Here is a 16,841-nt window from a genome sequence, read left to right as displayed (position 1 = left end):
ATCTCCTCTTAGGTGCCTCTTTTCTAGTGTATACATAGTAAACCTAGTGAGCCTTTCCTTATAATCCAGTCCCTCTAGGCCTTTAATTAGTTTAGTAGCTCGCCTTTGAATACTTTCGAGTTCACTGATGTCTTTTTTATACAATGGTGCCCAAAACTAAACACAATATTCCAGGTGCAGACGTACCAATGCTTTATACAGCGGCAGGATTACATCCGAGTCCCTTGTCTCAATTCCCCTTTTTATGCACGCTAGCACCTTACTTGCCTTCTTTACTGCGTTTTGACATTGTGTATGGTTATTAAGCCTATTATCAATGAATACCCCCAAATCTTTTTCCAACTCTGTTTCCCCTAGGCGTTCCCCATTTAATATGTAGTTTGCGAGTTTGTTTTTAGTCCCAAAATGCATAACCTTGTATTTGTCTGTATTGAACCTCATTTTCCATTTAGATGCCCAGAGTTCAAGTTCAATTCTGAATTAATTACCTTACACAGTTTAGTATCATCTGCATAGATTGACACTGTGCTTTTCAGGCCTTTTTCTAGGTCATTGATAAATATGTTGAACAGTAGTGGCCCGAGTATGGACCCTTGTGGTATTCCACTGATTACTGGGGACCAGGTTGGGGACTTCTCATTGACCACTACTCGCTGTACCCTGTTGTCCAACCAGTTGCTTATCCATGTCAAATAGTTTTTCCTAGGCCAAGCTCCTTTAATTTGATCATCAGTCTCCTGTGAGGAACTGTATCGAAGGCTTTTGCAAAATCTAGGAAGACCACATCCACTGCTTTTCCTTGATCAAGATTATTGCTCACTTCCTCGTAGAAGCTAATTAAGTTAGTCTGACATGACCTGTCCCTCACAGACCCATGCTGGTTCTTGCAAATAATCCTAGCGGACTGTAGATACTCCTGTATGTTGTCCCTTAGAATTCCTTCCAATATTTGCCCCACTATAGATGTCAAACTAACTGGTCTGTAGTTATCCAGAAGATTTCTGGATCCCTTTTTTTAATAATAGCACTACCTCAGCTATACGCCAATCCTTCGGTACCATGCCTGATCTAATTGAACTATAGTATAGGGGTCGTGCTAGTTGTGAACTAAGCTTCATAAGTACCCTCAGGTGAAGTCCATCAGGACCAGGTGATTTATTAATCTTAATTTTGCTTAGTCTCTCCCGGACTACTTCTTCACTTAAACAATTATCTAACCATGAATCATTACTGTCACAATTTTTATGCTCTACTCCCACACTCATTTCTTCTCTGGTGAATACTGATGAAAAGAATTTGTTCAGTATTTCTGCTTTTATTTCATCATCATTTATCAATTCTCCTAATTCATCTTTTAATGGACCTATATTCTCCTTTTTTAACCTTTTACCATTTATGTATTTAAAAAACTTTTTAGGATTGGTTTTACTCTCTATAGCGATTTGCTTTTCAATTTCCATTTTAGCTGCTCTTATTGCCTTTTTGCATTTCTTATTACACTTCTTGTAATACTTGAAAGACTCCTCCTTTCCATTAGATATAAATGCTCTGAAAACAAAAAGATGTAAAGATGGCGCTTTAGTTCAAAGGTGCTGCAGTCCACCAGCTGGGATGGTCAACTGAATCCCAAAAAGTCACAGTTTATACAGTCAAATTTTGCTGTGGTGCGCTCCCTGGGCCACTAGGGCAACACTCAATCTTCAGACGTGTTAGGCTCTGGTGAGTATACTCCCAGTTCGGCAAAGATTCCCCACTTCAACTCACACGACCCTCAGGGCTGGCCAAACCGGTCCTCGAGATCTACCAACAGTTCATGTTTTCCAGGCCTCCTCATACTCACCAGAGCCTAACACGTCTGAAGATTGAGTGTTGCCCTAGTGGCCCAGGGAGCGCACCACAGCAAATGCTGTGAAAGCCCGATTTTTTTTATCCATTTCTGCCTTAACCTTCCTGTTAAGCCACATCGGTTTGAGTTTTATACTCCTGCGTTTACTGCCCATGGGAATAAAGTTATGAATATTGCTATCCAGCAACCCTTTTAAAACTGCCCACATTTCCGAAGTGTTCTTGTTATTAAACAGAACCTCCCACTCTATGTCGTTAAGTGCACATCTAAGTATACTGAAATTAGCCTTCCTAAAGTTAAAAGTTTTGGTGGAACCCCTGTAGCTATGTTTCCTGAAACTGATGTCGAATGTGATCATATACCTGTAGTGATCACTGTTACCCAAAGTCTCCCCCACTTTAGTGTTTGATATAATGTCCACATTATTAGTAATGACTAGATCCAGGGTAGTTTTACCCCTAGTTGGGTCCTCGACTAATTGAGACAAGTAGTGATCCTTAAACATATTTAAGAACCTGTTGCCTCTCGCTTTAACACATGAATCGTTACTCCAGTTTATAACTGGGTAATTAAAATCCCCAATCATAAGGATGTCCCCCAATCCCGCAGCCGTTTTGATTTGCTGTAAGAGTTGTTCTTCCTTATGTATGCTAATACTGTATCTGGCTGTTTGTAGCACGTGCCTATGATTAGTTTTTTTGCCTCAATACCCCCACTTGAGATTTCAACCCATAGTGACTCCACATTATCTCCAGTCCCCTCATAGTTAACCTCGTTTAGGTATGGTTTAAGTGATGGTTTAACATAAAGACATACACCTCCTCCTCTTTTGTTTGCTCTGTCCCTCCTGAAAAGAGAATACCCCTCCAAGTTTGCAACCCAGTCGTGAGAGTCATCCCACCATGTTTCCGTAATACCTATAATGTCATACTCAGCCTTTGATGCTAACAATTCCAATTCCCCCATTTTACCTGCTAGACTTCTTGCGTTTGCAAGCATACATTTTAGTTTATCGGTTCCTTTATTCGTTTGTTTTTTTAAAGATATCCCATCCTGGTTTACTAGTGCATCCCTAGAGTTACTGATACAGACTGTCCTTCTCGCTCCCTCTCTAATCCAACCGTACTTAGTATTGCCCACCTTACTTTTCTCTTTGGTCAACCCAAAGTTCCCGCCTAAATTCACCGCCCTGACATAAGTATTTTCCCTTAAGTCCCGTACAACATTTTCTATAGGCTGTAATGATGACACATAATTGTTATTATTTAATGCTTTGGCAGCACCTTGCTTAATACCCTTATTAGAACCCATGTAAATACCCTTACCGGCTGCACTTTCCCTCCCCCCTTCTCCACCCCCTTTTATCGCTCTACCACCATCTCTACTATACTCGCTGCATGACCCATAGTTTCTAGCTAAACCCACCCCCCAGGCTCCTAGTTTAAAAGCTCCTCCAACCTACTAACCATCGTACCCCCCAGCACCGCAGCCCCCTCCTCATTCAGGTGCCCCCTCATCAGGCCTATCTGTGGTTCACCATACTGAACGATCACTACCAATTTCAGGCGTTGACCTTCAGCCTATCTACAGCTCAATGGTGTTCACGAAGGTGATGGCGGAAATTATGTTTCAGCTCAGGGTTCAGGGGGGTAACGTAATTCCATACCTGGACAATCTCCTGATAAAAGCGAGTTCCAGGGAGCTTCTATTGCTCCATATAGATCACACTATCCAACTTCTGTCTCACCATGGGTGGACCCTCAATCTGCAGAAGTCCCACCTGGAACCGTCTCAGCGGCTCCTGTTTTTGGGGATGCTCCTGGATACTGTAGCACAGAAAGTGTTCCTCCCAGAAGAAAAAGTGAGAACACTTCAAGAAATGGTTCACATGGTGCTCCGACCTGCTTGAGTATCCATTCATCTTTGCATAAAATTATTGGGAAAGATGGTGGCCTCGTACGAGGCGATACAGTTCGGAAGGTTTCATGCCAGACTTTTCCAATTGGATAACCTGAACAAGTGGTCCGGTTCACATCTTCAGATGCATCGAATGATTTGGCTGTCACCCGTGGCCAGGATTTCACTCCTGTGGTGGCTACAGTCTTCCAACCTGCTGGAAGGTCGACGCTTTTGGATTCAGGATTGGATCCTCTTCACAACGGATGCGAGTCTGAGAGGATAGGGAGCTGTCACCCAGGTGGCGCAGTTCCAGCGCAGGTGGTCTGCCCAAGAGGCCCTCCTTCCAATCAACATCCTGGAACTCCGGGCCATCTACAATGCTTTGATTCAGGCCTCCCCTCTACTCTGGGATTGGGCGATCCAGGTTCAGTCGGACAAAGCCACGGCTGTGGTGGCATACATCAATCAACAAGGAGGGACCAAAAGCAGAGCCTGCATGCGAGAAGTGTCAAGAATACTCTTCTGGGCAGAAAGAAATGCAAGAGCACTGTCCGCAATCTTCATTCCGGGGGTGGACAACTGGAAAGTGGATTTCCTCAGTTGCCAAGATCTCCACCCAGGGGAGTGGGGACTACACCCTCAGGTGTTTCAACAGATCATCAACAGGTGGGGCTGCCCACAGATCGACATGATGGCCTCTCGTCTCAACAAGAAGCAATATTGTTATTGCTCGCGAACCAGAGACCATCAGGCGAGCGCAGTGGATGCGCTGACAATGCCTTGGCCTTTCCAACTGGTCTACCTTTTTCCTCCGATTCCGTTGATCCCCAGGGTACTCAAGAAGATCAGGCATCAAGGAGTGCAGGCAATCTTGATTGCCCCAGATTGGCCCTGAAGAGCGTGGTACGCGGCTCTTCTGGACATGTCCGTAGAGGACCCTTGGCCTCTGCCGCTAAGAAGAGAACTTCTTCAGCAAGGACTGTTCATATACCTGGACTTACGGCGGCTTCGTTTGACAGCATGGAAGTTCAGCGGAACATCCTAGTTCACAAAGGGCTTTCCAAAAATGTCATTGCCACTATGGTGCAAGCCAGAAAACCTGTGACGTCAAAACACTATCATCATATCTGGCGGAGATATGTCTCTTGGTGCGAGGAACGCACATGTCCATCTGCGGATTTCCACTTGGGGAGATTCCTTCGTTTCCTGCAGACTGGAGTGGATAAAGGCTTACGTCTTGGATCCCTTAAGGTCCAGATTTCAGCTCTTTCCATTTTCTTCCAGAAGACATTGGCTCTCCTGTCAGAAGTTCAGACCTTCTTGCAAGGGATGCTTCACATACACCTCCGTTTGTGCCGCCTACGGCACCTTGGGATTTGGATGTGGTATTAAGCTTTCTACAGTCCTCCTGGTTTGAACCTCTGATGACGGTAGAAGACAAGTACCTCACGTGGAAGACGGTGATGTTACTGGCCCTGACTTCTGCTAGACGTGCCTCAGAATTAGAGGACTTCTCATGTAAATGTCCTTACTTGGTCTTTTATGAGAACAGAGCGGCGCTCAGGACTAGACAGCAGTTCCTGCCGAAGGTGGTATCCGCGTTTCACTTGAATCAACCTATTGTGATTCCATCCTATTCTGGCACTTCTGCCCCTCCGGTGGTATTGGATGCTGTGCGAGCCTTGAAAATCTATGTCAAGAGGACGGCTCGGATCAGAAAGACTGATTCCTTGTTCGTGCTCTATGATGCGCTTCAAAGCAGTCTATTGCTCGTTGGATTCGGCTTACTATCCAACAGGCCTATGTGTCGGCAGCCTTACCTGTTCCACAATCTCTGAAGGCCCACTCTATGAGATCGGTGGGGTCTTCCTGGGCGGCTGCCCGTGGAATCTCAGCCCTCCAACTGTGCCGAGCTGCTACCTGGTCGGGGAAGAACACCTTTGTGAAGTTCTACAAATTTGATACCCTGGCCAAAGAGGATACACAGTTTGGGCAGGTGGTGCTGCAGATGTTTCTGCATGTTCCCGCCCATTCTGGAAGCTTTGGGACATCCCCATTGTACAAATCTGTCCCCAACACCCCTTATGGATGCTAGAGAAAATTGGATTTTAAATACCTACTGGTAATTCCCTTTTCTCGTAGTCAATAAGGGATATTGGGCGCCCACCTCTGTGCGGTGACTTTCTGCAGGTTCTCTGTTAGGTGTTACCTGTTCAACTGTTGTTGTTAATGTTGCCGGCCGTTGCTGGCCCGGTTATGTTTTGGTGTGCTGGTGTATAAATCTCACCACACTTATTGTTGTTATGTTCCTTCTCTCAAGTATGTCATTCTCCTTCGGGCACTGTTTTACCTAATAACTGACCTGTAGGAGGAGGCATAGAGCCAGCACACCCAGTTGAAGAAATTTAAAGTGCACTGGCTCCTTTGGACCCGTCTATACCCATCATACTAATCTGTCCCCAATATCCCTTATGGACTACGAGAATGGGATTTACCGGTAGGTAATTAAAATCCTATTTTCTGACAGCAGCTATAGCCCCCATAAATTTCTATGAATGGTGCAATGCTGTCGGATTTACCAATGCTTCTGCACATCGCGTTAGCCCGTAGTAACCTATGGGCTACACTTCACCAAAGTAACAGACAGAAGGATCATGTGGAACCCTCCACGGCAATGGCCGCCATGTGTGGTTAGTAGACCATGTATGCGCAGGAGTCCGGCACTGGAGTGAACACATTGTAGGGACTGGTTCCTTTCAGGGCCCCTTTTCCTGCATGTTCTCTGTCATACATCTGGCCAGTATAATTGCATCCTATAATAAAAAATTTAATAGAAACCGTTCTTACTTTCCCTGTATATACTGGGGGCTGCAGAGAGTTTGTGATGGTCTCAAAACTCTTGATGGTCCAATCATCAATGGCCCGATAACACATCTATCAATGTTTAAAATGTGTGATTTTGATTTTTTTTTTAAATAAAATTGTGTTTTAAATAGATGTTCTTAGCCTAATTCAGTCATAACCGGCAGAGGGTACCTGTGGAACCCTCCATGGCAATGGAGGTTTCATGTTCTGGACCACCACAGACCCTTCTCACTGCCGTTAGCTACAGAAAGCAATGTGTCTCCCGATCGGCTACAAAGGATGGACTATTACCTCCGGCTGATAACAGGCTGATTTGGCAACAGAAGCAGTTTGCTATATATTTGCCTGACTGTGAAGCTACCTGATCCAACTTTTTTTTATATCTTGCAGCTAGAAAGGAACCACAGGTATTTTAAATATATAACTATAAATAAATATATATATATATATATATATATATATATATATATTTCTCTAACGTCCTAGTGGATGCTGGGAACTCCGTAAGGACCATGGGGAATAGCGGGCTCCGCAGGAGACTGGGCACTCTAAAGAAAGATTTAGTACTATCTGGTGTGCACTGGCTCCTCCCTCTATGCCCCTCCTCCAGACCTCAGTTAGAATCTGTGCCCGGACAGAGCTGGGTGCTCTTAGTGAGCTCTCCTGAGCTTGCTAATAAGAAAGTATTTTAGTTAGGTTTTTTTATTTTCAGAGAGCTTCTGCTGGCAACAGACTCTCTGCTACATGGGATTGAGGGGAGAGAAGCAAACCTACTAACTGCGGCTAGGTTGCGCTTCTTAGGCTACTGGACACCATTAGCTCCAGAGGGATCGAACACAGGACCTGACCTTGTCGTCCGTTCCCGGAGCCGCGCCGCCGTCCCCCTCGCAGAGCCAGAAGACAGAAGCCGGCAGAAGCGGAGAAGACATCGAAATCGGCGGCAGAAGACTCCTGTCTTCACATGAGGTAGCGCACAGCACTGCAGCTGTGCGCCATTGCGCCCACACTAACCCACACACTCCGGTCACTGTAGGGTGCAGGGCGCAGGGGGGGGCGCCCTGGGCAGCAATTGATACCTCCTGGCGAAAACTGCATGTAGACAGTGGGACACTGTTATATGTATGAGCCCCCGCCATTTATTTTACAGAAAATCGCGGGACAGAAGCCCGCCGCTGAGGGGGCGGGGCCTTCGTCCTCAGCACTCACCAGCGCCATTTTCCTGCCACAGCTCCGCTGAGAGGAAGCTCCCCAGGCTCTCCCCTGCAGAATCACGGTAGAAGGGTGAAAAAGAGAGGGGGGGCACATAAATTTAGGCGCATTAATCATAATACAGCAGCTACTGGGTAAACACTAAAGTACTGTGTAATCCCTGGGTTATATAGCGCTGGGGTGTGTGCTGGCATACTCTCTCTCTGTCTCTCCAAAAGGCCTTGTGGGGGTCCTGTCCTCATTTAGAGCTTCCCCTGTGTGTGTGGTGTGTCGGTACGCGTGTGTCGACATGTTTGACGAAGAGGGCTATGTGGAGGCAGAGCAAGTGCAGTTGACTGACGTGTCGCCGCCGACGGTGCCGACACCTGATTGGATGGATATGTGGAAGGTGTTAAATGATAATGTAAACTCCTTACATAAAAGGTTGGATAAAGCTGATACCTCGGGCCAGTCAGGGTCTCAACCCATGCCTGATCCTACAGCGCAGAGGCCCTCAGGGTCTCAAAAGCGTCCACTATCCAAAATGGTTGACACAGATGTTGACACGGATTCTGACTCCAGTGTCGACGACGATGATGCAAAATTGCAAACGAAAATGACAAAAGCTATACGCTACATGATTATAGCGATGAAGGATGTTTTACACATATCAGAGGTAAACCCTGTCCCTGACAAGAGGGTTTATATGTATGGGGAGAAAAAGCAAGAGGTGACTTTTCCCCCTTCACATGAGTTAAATGAGTTATGTGAAAGAGCGTGGGATTCCCCAGATAACAAAGTCCTGATTTCCAAAAGGTTACTTATGGCGTACCCTTTCCCGCCAGAGGACAGGGTGCGCTGGGAATCCTCCCCTAGGGTAGATAAAGCTCTCACACGCTTATCTAAGAAGGTGGCCCTGCCGTCGCAGGATACGGCCACCCTAAAGGATCCTGCAGATAGAAAGCAGGAAAGTATCCTGAAATCTGTTTATACACATTCAGGGACTCTACTGAGGCCGGCAATTGCGTCGGCGTGGATGTGTAGTGCTGTAGCAGCGTGGACAGATAATCTGTCTGAGGAAATGGATACCTTGGACAGGGATACCATTATGCTGACCCTGGGGCATATAAAAGACACTGTCCTATATATGAGGGATGCCCAGAGGGACATTTGCCTACTGGGCTCTAGAATTAATGCAATGTCAATTTCTGCCAGGAGGGTCCTGTGGACTCGGCAGTGGACAGGTGATGCCGACTCCAAAAAACACATGGAGGTGTTACCTTACAAGGGTGAGGAATTGTTTGGGGACGGTCTCTCGGACATAGTTTACACAGCTACTGCTGGGAAGTCAAACTTTTTGCCATATATTCCCTCACAACCTAAGAAAGCACCGTATTACCAAATGCAGTCCTTTCGCGCACAAAGAAGCAAGAAGGTCAGAGGTGCTTCCTTTCTTGCTAGAGGCAGGGGTAGAGGAAAAAAGCTGCACCTTACAGCTAGTTCCCAGGAACAGAAGTCCTCCCCGGCTTCCACTAAATCCACCGCATGACGCTGGGGCTCCACGGGTGGAGCTAGGAGCGGTGGGGGCGCGTCTCCGACATTTCAGCCACCAGTGGGTTCGCTCACAGGTGGATCCCTGGGCTATACAGATTGTGTCTCAGGGATACAAGCTGGAATTCGAGGTGATGCCACCTCAACGTTACCTAAAATCGGCCCTGCCAGCTTCCCCCATAGAAAGGGAAGTAGTGGTAGCGGCAATTCACAAGCTATTTCTCCAGCAGGTGGTGGTAAAGGTTCCCCTTCTTCAACAGGGAAAGGGATACTATTCCACAATGTTTGTGGTACCGAAACCGGACGGTTCGGTCAGACCTATATTAAATTTAAAGTCCCTGAACATTTATCTGAAAAGATTCAAGTTCAAAATGGAATCGCTCAGAGCGGTCATTGCAAGCCTGGAGGAGGGGGATTTTATGGTGTCTCTGGACATCAAGGATGCTTACTTACATGTCCCCATTTATCCGCCTCATCAGGAGTACCTCAGATTTGTGGTACAGGACTGTCATTACCAATTCCAGACGTTGCCGTTTGGGCTCTCCACGGCACCGAGAATATTTACCAAGGTAATGGCAGAAATGATGGTGATCCTGAGAAAGCAAGGAGTCACAGTTATCCCATACTTGGACGATCTCCTCATAAAGGCGAGGTCAAGGGAGCAGTTGCAGATCAGCGTAGCGCACTCTCAGGAAGTGTTGCAACAGCATGGCTGGATTCTGAATATCCCAAAGTCGCAGCAGATTCCTACGACGCGTCTGCCCTTTCTGGGCATGATTCTGGACACAGACCAGAAGAAGGTGTTTCTCCCGACGGAGAAGGCTCAAGAGCTTGTGACTCTAGTCAGAGACCTCTTAAAACCGAAACAGGTGTCGGTGCATCACTGCACGCGAGTCCTGGGAAAGATGGTGGCATCGTACGAAGCCATTCCCTTCGGCAGGTTCCATGCGAGGATCTTTCAATGGGATCTGTTGGACAAATGGTCTGGATCGCATCTTCAGATGCAGCGGCTGATCACCCTGACCCCAGGGCCAGGGTGTCTCTTCTGTGGTGGCTACAGAGTACTCATCTTCTCGAGGGCTGCAGGTTCGGCATACAGGACTGGGTTCTGGTGACCACGGATGCGAGCCTCCGAGGGTGGGGGGACAGTCACTCAGGGAAGAAACTTCCAAGGGTTGTGGTCAAGTCAGGAGGCTTGTCTGCACATAAATATCCTGGAACTAAGGGCCATATTCAACGCCCTGAGTCAAGCGGAGCCCCTGCTTCGCAACCAACCGGTGCTGATTCAGTCAGACAACATCACCGTGGTGGCTCATGTAAACCACCAGGGCGGCACAAGAAGCACAGTCGCGATGGCGGAAGCCACCAGGATTCTTCGGTGGGCGGAGAATCACGTGCAAGCATTGTCAGCAGTGTTCATTCCGGGGGTGGACAACTGGGAAGCAGACTTCCTCAGCAGGCACGACCTTCACCCGGGAGAGTGGGGACTTCATCACGAAGTCTTCATTCAGATTACAAATCGATGAGAACTGCCACAGGTAGACATGATGGCGTCCCGTCTCAATGTGTTTCCTCCTCTTCCTCTCATACCCAAGGTGCTGAGAATCGTAAGAAGAAGAGGAGTGAGAACAATACTCATTGTTCCGGATTGGCCAAGAAGGCCTTGGTACCCGGAACTGCAAGAAATGCTCACAGAGGACCCATGGCCTCTGCCTCTCAGACAGGACCTGTTGCAACAGGGGCCCTGCCTGTTCCAAGACTTACCGAGGCTGCGTTTGACGGCATGGCGGTTGAACGCCGGATCCTAGCGGAAAAAGGCATTCCGGAGGAAGTTATTCCTACGCTGATAAAGGCTAGGAAGGACGTGACAGCAAAGCATTATCACCGCATATGGCGAAAATATGTTGCTTGGTGTGAGGCCAGGAAGGCCCCTACAGAGGAAATCCAACTGGGCAGATTTCTGCACTTTCTACAGTCTGGAGTGACTATGGGCTTGAAGTTGGGATCCATAAAGGTCCAGATTTCGTCCCTATCCATTTTCTTTCAAAAGGAACTGGCGTCTCTTCCTGAAGTTCAGACGTTTGTTAAGGGAGTGCTGCATATTCAGCCCCCTTTTGTGCCACCAGTGGCACCTTGGGATCTCAACGTGGTGTTGGGTTTCCTAAAATCCCACTGGTTTGAACCACTTAAGACCGTGGAGCTAAAGTATCTCACGTGGAAGGTGGTCATGCTGTTGGCCTTAGCTTCGGCTAGGCGTGTGTCAGAATTGGCGGCTTTGTCATGTAAAAGCCCCTATCTGGTTTTTCATATGGACAGGGCAGAATTGCGGACTCGTCCCCAATTTCTGCCAAAGGTGGTGTCATCTTTTCATTTGAACCAACCTATTGTGGTGCCTGCGGCTGCTCGTGACTTGGAGGATTCCAGGTTACTAGATGTAGTCAGGGCTTTGAAGATTTATGTAGCCAGAACGGCTGGAGTCAGGAAAACTGACTCGCTGTTTATCCTGTATGCCCCCAACAAGTTGGGGGCTCCTGCTTCAAAGCAAACCGTTGCCCGCTGATCTGTAACACGATTCAGCAGGCTCATTCTGCGGCTGGATTGCCGCATCCAAAATCAGTGAAAGCCCATTCCACAAGGAAGGTGGGCTCTTCTTGGGCGGCTGCCCGAGGGGTCTCGGCTTTACAGCTTTGCCGAGCTGCTACTTGGTCGGGTTCAAACACATTTGCAAAATTCTACAAGTTTGATACCCTGGCTGAGGAGGACCTTGAGTTTGCCCATTCGGTGCTGCAGAGTCATCCGCACTCTCCCGCCCGTTTGGGAGCTTTGGTATAATCCCCATGGTCCTTACGGAGTTCCCAGCATCCACTAGGACGTTAGAGAAAATAAGATTTTACTCACCGGTAAATCTATTTCTCATAGTCCGTAGTGGATGCTGGGCGCTCGTCCCTAGTGCGGACTTTCTGCAATACGTGTACATAGTAATTGTTTAATAATGGGTTATGTTATGTTGGCATCCATTGTTGATGCCCTGTTGTTGTTCATACTGTTGACTGGATAAGTGTATCACAAGTTATACGGTGTGATTGGTGTGGCTGGTATGAGTCTTACCCGGGATTCCAAAATCCTTTCCTTATAATGTCTGCTCTTCCGGGCACAGTTTCCTTAACTGAGGTCTGGAGGAGGGGCATAGAGGGAGGAGCCAGTGCACACCAGATAGTACTAAATCTTTCTTTAGTGTGCCCAGTCTCCTGTGGAGCCCGCTATTCCCCATGGCCCTTACGGAGTTCCCAGCATCCACTACGGACTATGAGAAATAGATTTACCGGTGAGTAAAATCTTATTATATATACTGCTCAAAAAAATAAAGGGAACACTTAAACAACACAATGTAACTCCAAGTCAATCACACTTCTGTGAAATCAAACTGTCCACTTAGGAAGCAACACTGATTGATAATCAATTTCACATGCTGTTGTGCAAATGGAATAGACAACAGGTGGAAATTATAGGCAATTAGCAAGACACTCCCAATAAAGGAGTTGTTCTGCAGGTGGTGACCACAGACCACTTCTCAGTTACTATACTTTCTGGCTGATGTTTTGGTCACTTTTGAAAGCTGGCGGTGCTTTCACTCTAGTGGTAGCATGAGACGGAGTCTACAACCCACACAAGTGGCTCAGGTAGTGCAGCTCATCCAGGATGGCACATCAGTGCGAGCTGTGGCAAGAAAGTTTGCTGTGTCTGTCAGCGTAGTGTCCAGAACATGGAGGCGCTACCAGGAGACAGGCCAGTACATCAGGAGACGTGGAGGAGGCCGTAGAAGGGCAACAACCCAGCAGCAGGACCGCTACCTCCGCCTTTGTGCAAGGAGGAACAGGAGGAGCACTGCCAGAGCAATGCAAAATGACCTCCAGCAAGCCACAAATGTGCATGTGTCTACTCAAATGATCAGAAACAGACTCCATGAGGGTGGTATGAGGGCCCAACATCCACAGGTGGGGGTTGTGCTTACAGCCCAACACCGTGCAGGACGTTTGGCATTTGCCAGAAAACACCAAGATTGGCAAATTCGTCACTGGCGCCCTGTGCTCTTCACAGATGAAAGCAGGTTCTCACTGAGCACATGTGACAGACGAGTCTGGAGATGCCAAGGAGAACGTTCTGCTGCCTGGAACATCCTCCAGCATGACCGGTTTGGCAGTGGGTCAGTAATGGTGTTGGGTGGCATTTCTTTGGGGGGCCGCACACCCCTCCATGTGCTCGCCAGAGGTAGCCTGACTGCCATTAGATACCGAGATGAGATCCTCAGACCCCTTGTGAGACCATATGCTGGTGCGGTTGGCCCTGGGTTCCTCCTAATGCAAGACAATGCTAGATCTCATGTGGCTGGAGTGTGTCAGCAGTTCATGCAAGACGAAGGCATTGATGCTATGGACTGGCCCGCCCGTTCCCCAGACCTGAATCCAATTGAGCACATCTGGAACATCATGTCTCGCTCCATGCACCAACGCCACGTTGCACCACAGACTGTTGGCGGATGCTTTAGTCCAGGTCTGGGAGGAGATCCCTCAGGAGACCATCCGCCACCTCATCAGGAGCATGCCCAGGCGTTGTAGGGAGGTCATACAGGCACGTGGAGGCCACACACACTACTGAGCCTCATTTGACTTGTTTTAAGGACATTACATCAAAGTTGGATCAGCCTGTAGTGTGTTTTTCCACTTTAATTTTGAGTGTGACTCCAAATCCAGACCTCCATGAGTTAATAAATTTGATTTCCATTGATAATTTTTGTGTGACTTTGTTGTCAGCACTTTCAACTATGTAAAGAACAAAGTATTTAATAAGAATATTTCATTCATTCAGATCTAGGATGTGTTAAGTGTTCCCTTTATTTTTTTGAGCAGTGTATATATATATATATATATATATATATATATATATATATACAGGGGCGGATCCAGAAAAAAATTACAGGGGGGGCACCGTAAGGGGCGTGGCTTCGTTGGAATGGGCGTGGCTTCGTTGGAATGGGCGTGGTATTGCAGGAAAAGACTACCTTATACCCCAGTTTTGCAACCTGCACGCCCAGACGTTGGCCACCACAGGAAAGAAAAATAATCCTGATTCATGCCCCTTACATTATTTGTAATTTTTCCTCCTTATAGTAATGCCCAGTATACATTATGCCACATACTGCAATGGCCCTTAGACATTATGCCACACACAATAATGCACATGACACAGTATGCACACACCGTAATGCCCCCGACACATTATGCCACACACCGTAATGCCCCCGACACATTATGCCACACACTATAATGCCTGTGACACATTATGACAGGAATTGCAATGCCCGTTATACATTATGCTACACACTGCACTGCCCCTGATACATTATAGCACATACAATGTCTGTGACACATTATGACACACACTGCAATGTCCGTGATACATTATACCACACACTGCAATGCCCGATACATTATAGCACATACAATGCCTGTGACACATTATGCCACACACTGCAATGACCTTGAGACATTATACCACAATGCCCGTGATATAGTATACCATACACCGTAATGCCTGTGACACATACCGCAATGCCCGTTATACCCTATGCCACACACCGCAATGCCCGTTATATATTATGCCACACTGCAATGACCCTGAGACATTATACCACATACCACAATGCCCGTGATATAGTATACCACACACCGTAATGCCTGACACATTATGACACACACCGCAATGTCCGTGATACATTATGCCACACACTGCAATGACCCTGAGACATTATACCACATATCACAATGCCAGCGATATAGTATACCATACACCGTAATGCCTGTGACACATTATGACACACACCGCAATGTCCGTGATACATTATGCCACACACCGTAATGCCCATTACACATTAAGTCCTACAGTAAGGCTTCTAATTACTTTTCAAATACCTGCTCGTTGTCAGGGGTTTCATGCACTGGGTGTCATGCTCGTTGCCAGGGGTTTCATGCTCTTGGTTCCATGCACGGTGCCAGGGGTTTTCATGCTCAGGGTGTCATGCTCGTTGCAAGGGGTTTCATGCACTGGGTGTCATGCTCGTTGCCAGGGGTTTCATGCACTGGGTGTCATGCTCGTTGCCAGGGGTTTCATGCACAGGGTGTCATGCTCGTTGCTAGGAGGTAGTCCTTGTTGCTAGGGCTGTGCTCCCAGTGCCACATATGTCCCCAGTGCCAGATATTCCCCCACGGTGCCAGGTACTCACATGCCCCCAGTGCCAAATATAGCCCCCCCCCATGTGCCAGGTACACATATACCCCCCCAGTGCCACATATGCCCCCAGTGCCAGATATTCCCCGACAGTGCCACATATGCCCCCAGTGCCAGATATCCCCCCCCAGTGCTATATATGCCCCCAGTGCCACATATGCCCCAGTGCCAGATATTCCCCCCCAGTGCCACATATGCCCCCAGTGCCAGATATTCCCCCCCCCCAGTGCCACATATGCCCCCAGTGCCAGATATCCCCCCCCCAGTGCCATATATGCCCCCAGTGCCAGATATTCCCCCCAGTGCAATATATGTCCCCAGTGCCAGATATTCTCCCCCCCCCCTGTCAAATATGCCCCCAGTGCCAGATATGCCCCCCCAGTGCCAGATATGCCCCCTCAGTGCGTCCCCCCCGCTTCCTCCGCCGCCGCCGCTCCCCTGCTGTTAGGAGGGACACGGAGGGCACAGTGCACGCCTCCCTGTGTCCCTCCTGTGTCTCCGGCGGCCGCGGGTCACTCTAATAAAGGAAGTGCTCACGAACGGCACTTCCTTTATGAGACCCACGGCCGCCGGAGACCCAGGAGGGACACAGGGAGGCGTGCACTGTGCCCTCCGTGTCCCTCCTAACAGCAGGGGAGGAAACGAGACCGCAGACTGACATGCGGACGCTCGTCCGCATGTCAGTCTGCACTAAATCAGTGGCGCCCCCGCAGCCCCTCGCCCCCAAGCCACCGCGAGGGCTGCGGCGTGCGCACAAAATAAAATAAAAATACAAAAATCAACTAAAAATGACAGGGGGGGCCTTGGTGCCCCCCCCCTAAATCCGCCACTGTATATATATATATATATATATATATATATATATATATATAAGAGATGTGTACCGGACATTTTTGGGGTTTTGTGTTTTGGATTCGGTTCCGCGGCCGTGTTTTTGGCAAAACTTCCCTTAAAATTTTTTGTCAGATTCGGGTGTGTTTTGGATTCGGGTGTTTTTTTTTTTTTTTTTAAACCCCTCAAAAACTTAAATCATAGAATTCGTAGGTAATTTTGATCCCATAGTATTATTAACCTCAATAACCATAATTTCCACTCATTTCCAGTCTATTCTGAACACCTCACACCTCACAATATTATTTTTAGTCCTAAAATTTGCACCAAGGTTGCTGGATGACTAAGCTAAGCGACCCAAGTGGCCGGCACAAAC

This window comes from Pseudophryne corroboree, chromosome 6, assembly GCF_028390025.1.
Source record: "Pseudophryne corroboree isolate aPseCor3 chromosome 6, aPseCor3.hap2, whole genome shotgun sequence".
NCBI lineage: Eukaryota > Metazoa > Chordata > Amphibia > Anura > Myobatrachidae > Pseudophryne > Pseudophryne corroboree.
The sequence above is the reverse complement of the archived record's forward strand: the minus strand, read 5'-3'. Positions refer to the sequence as shown.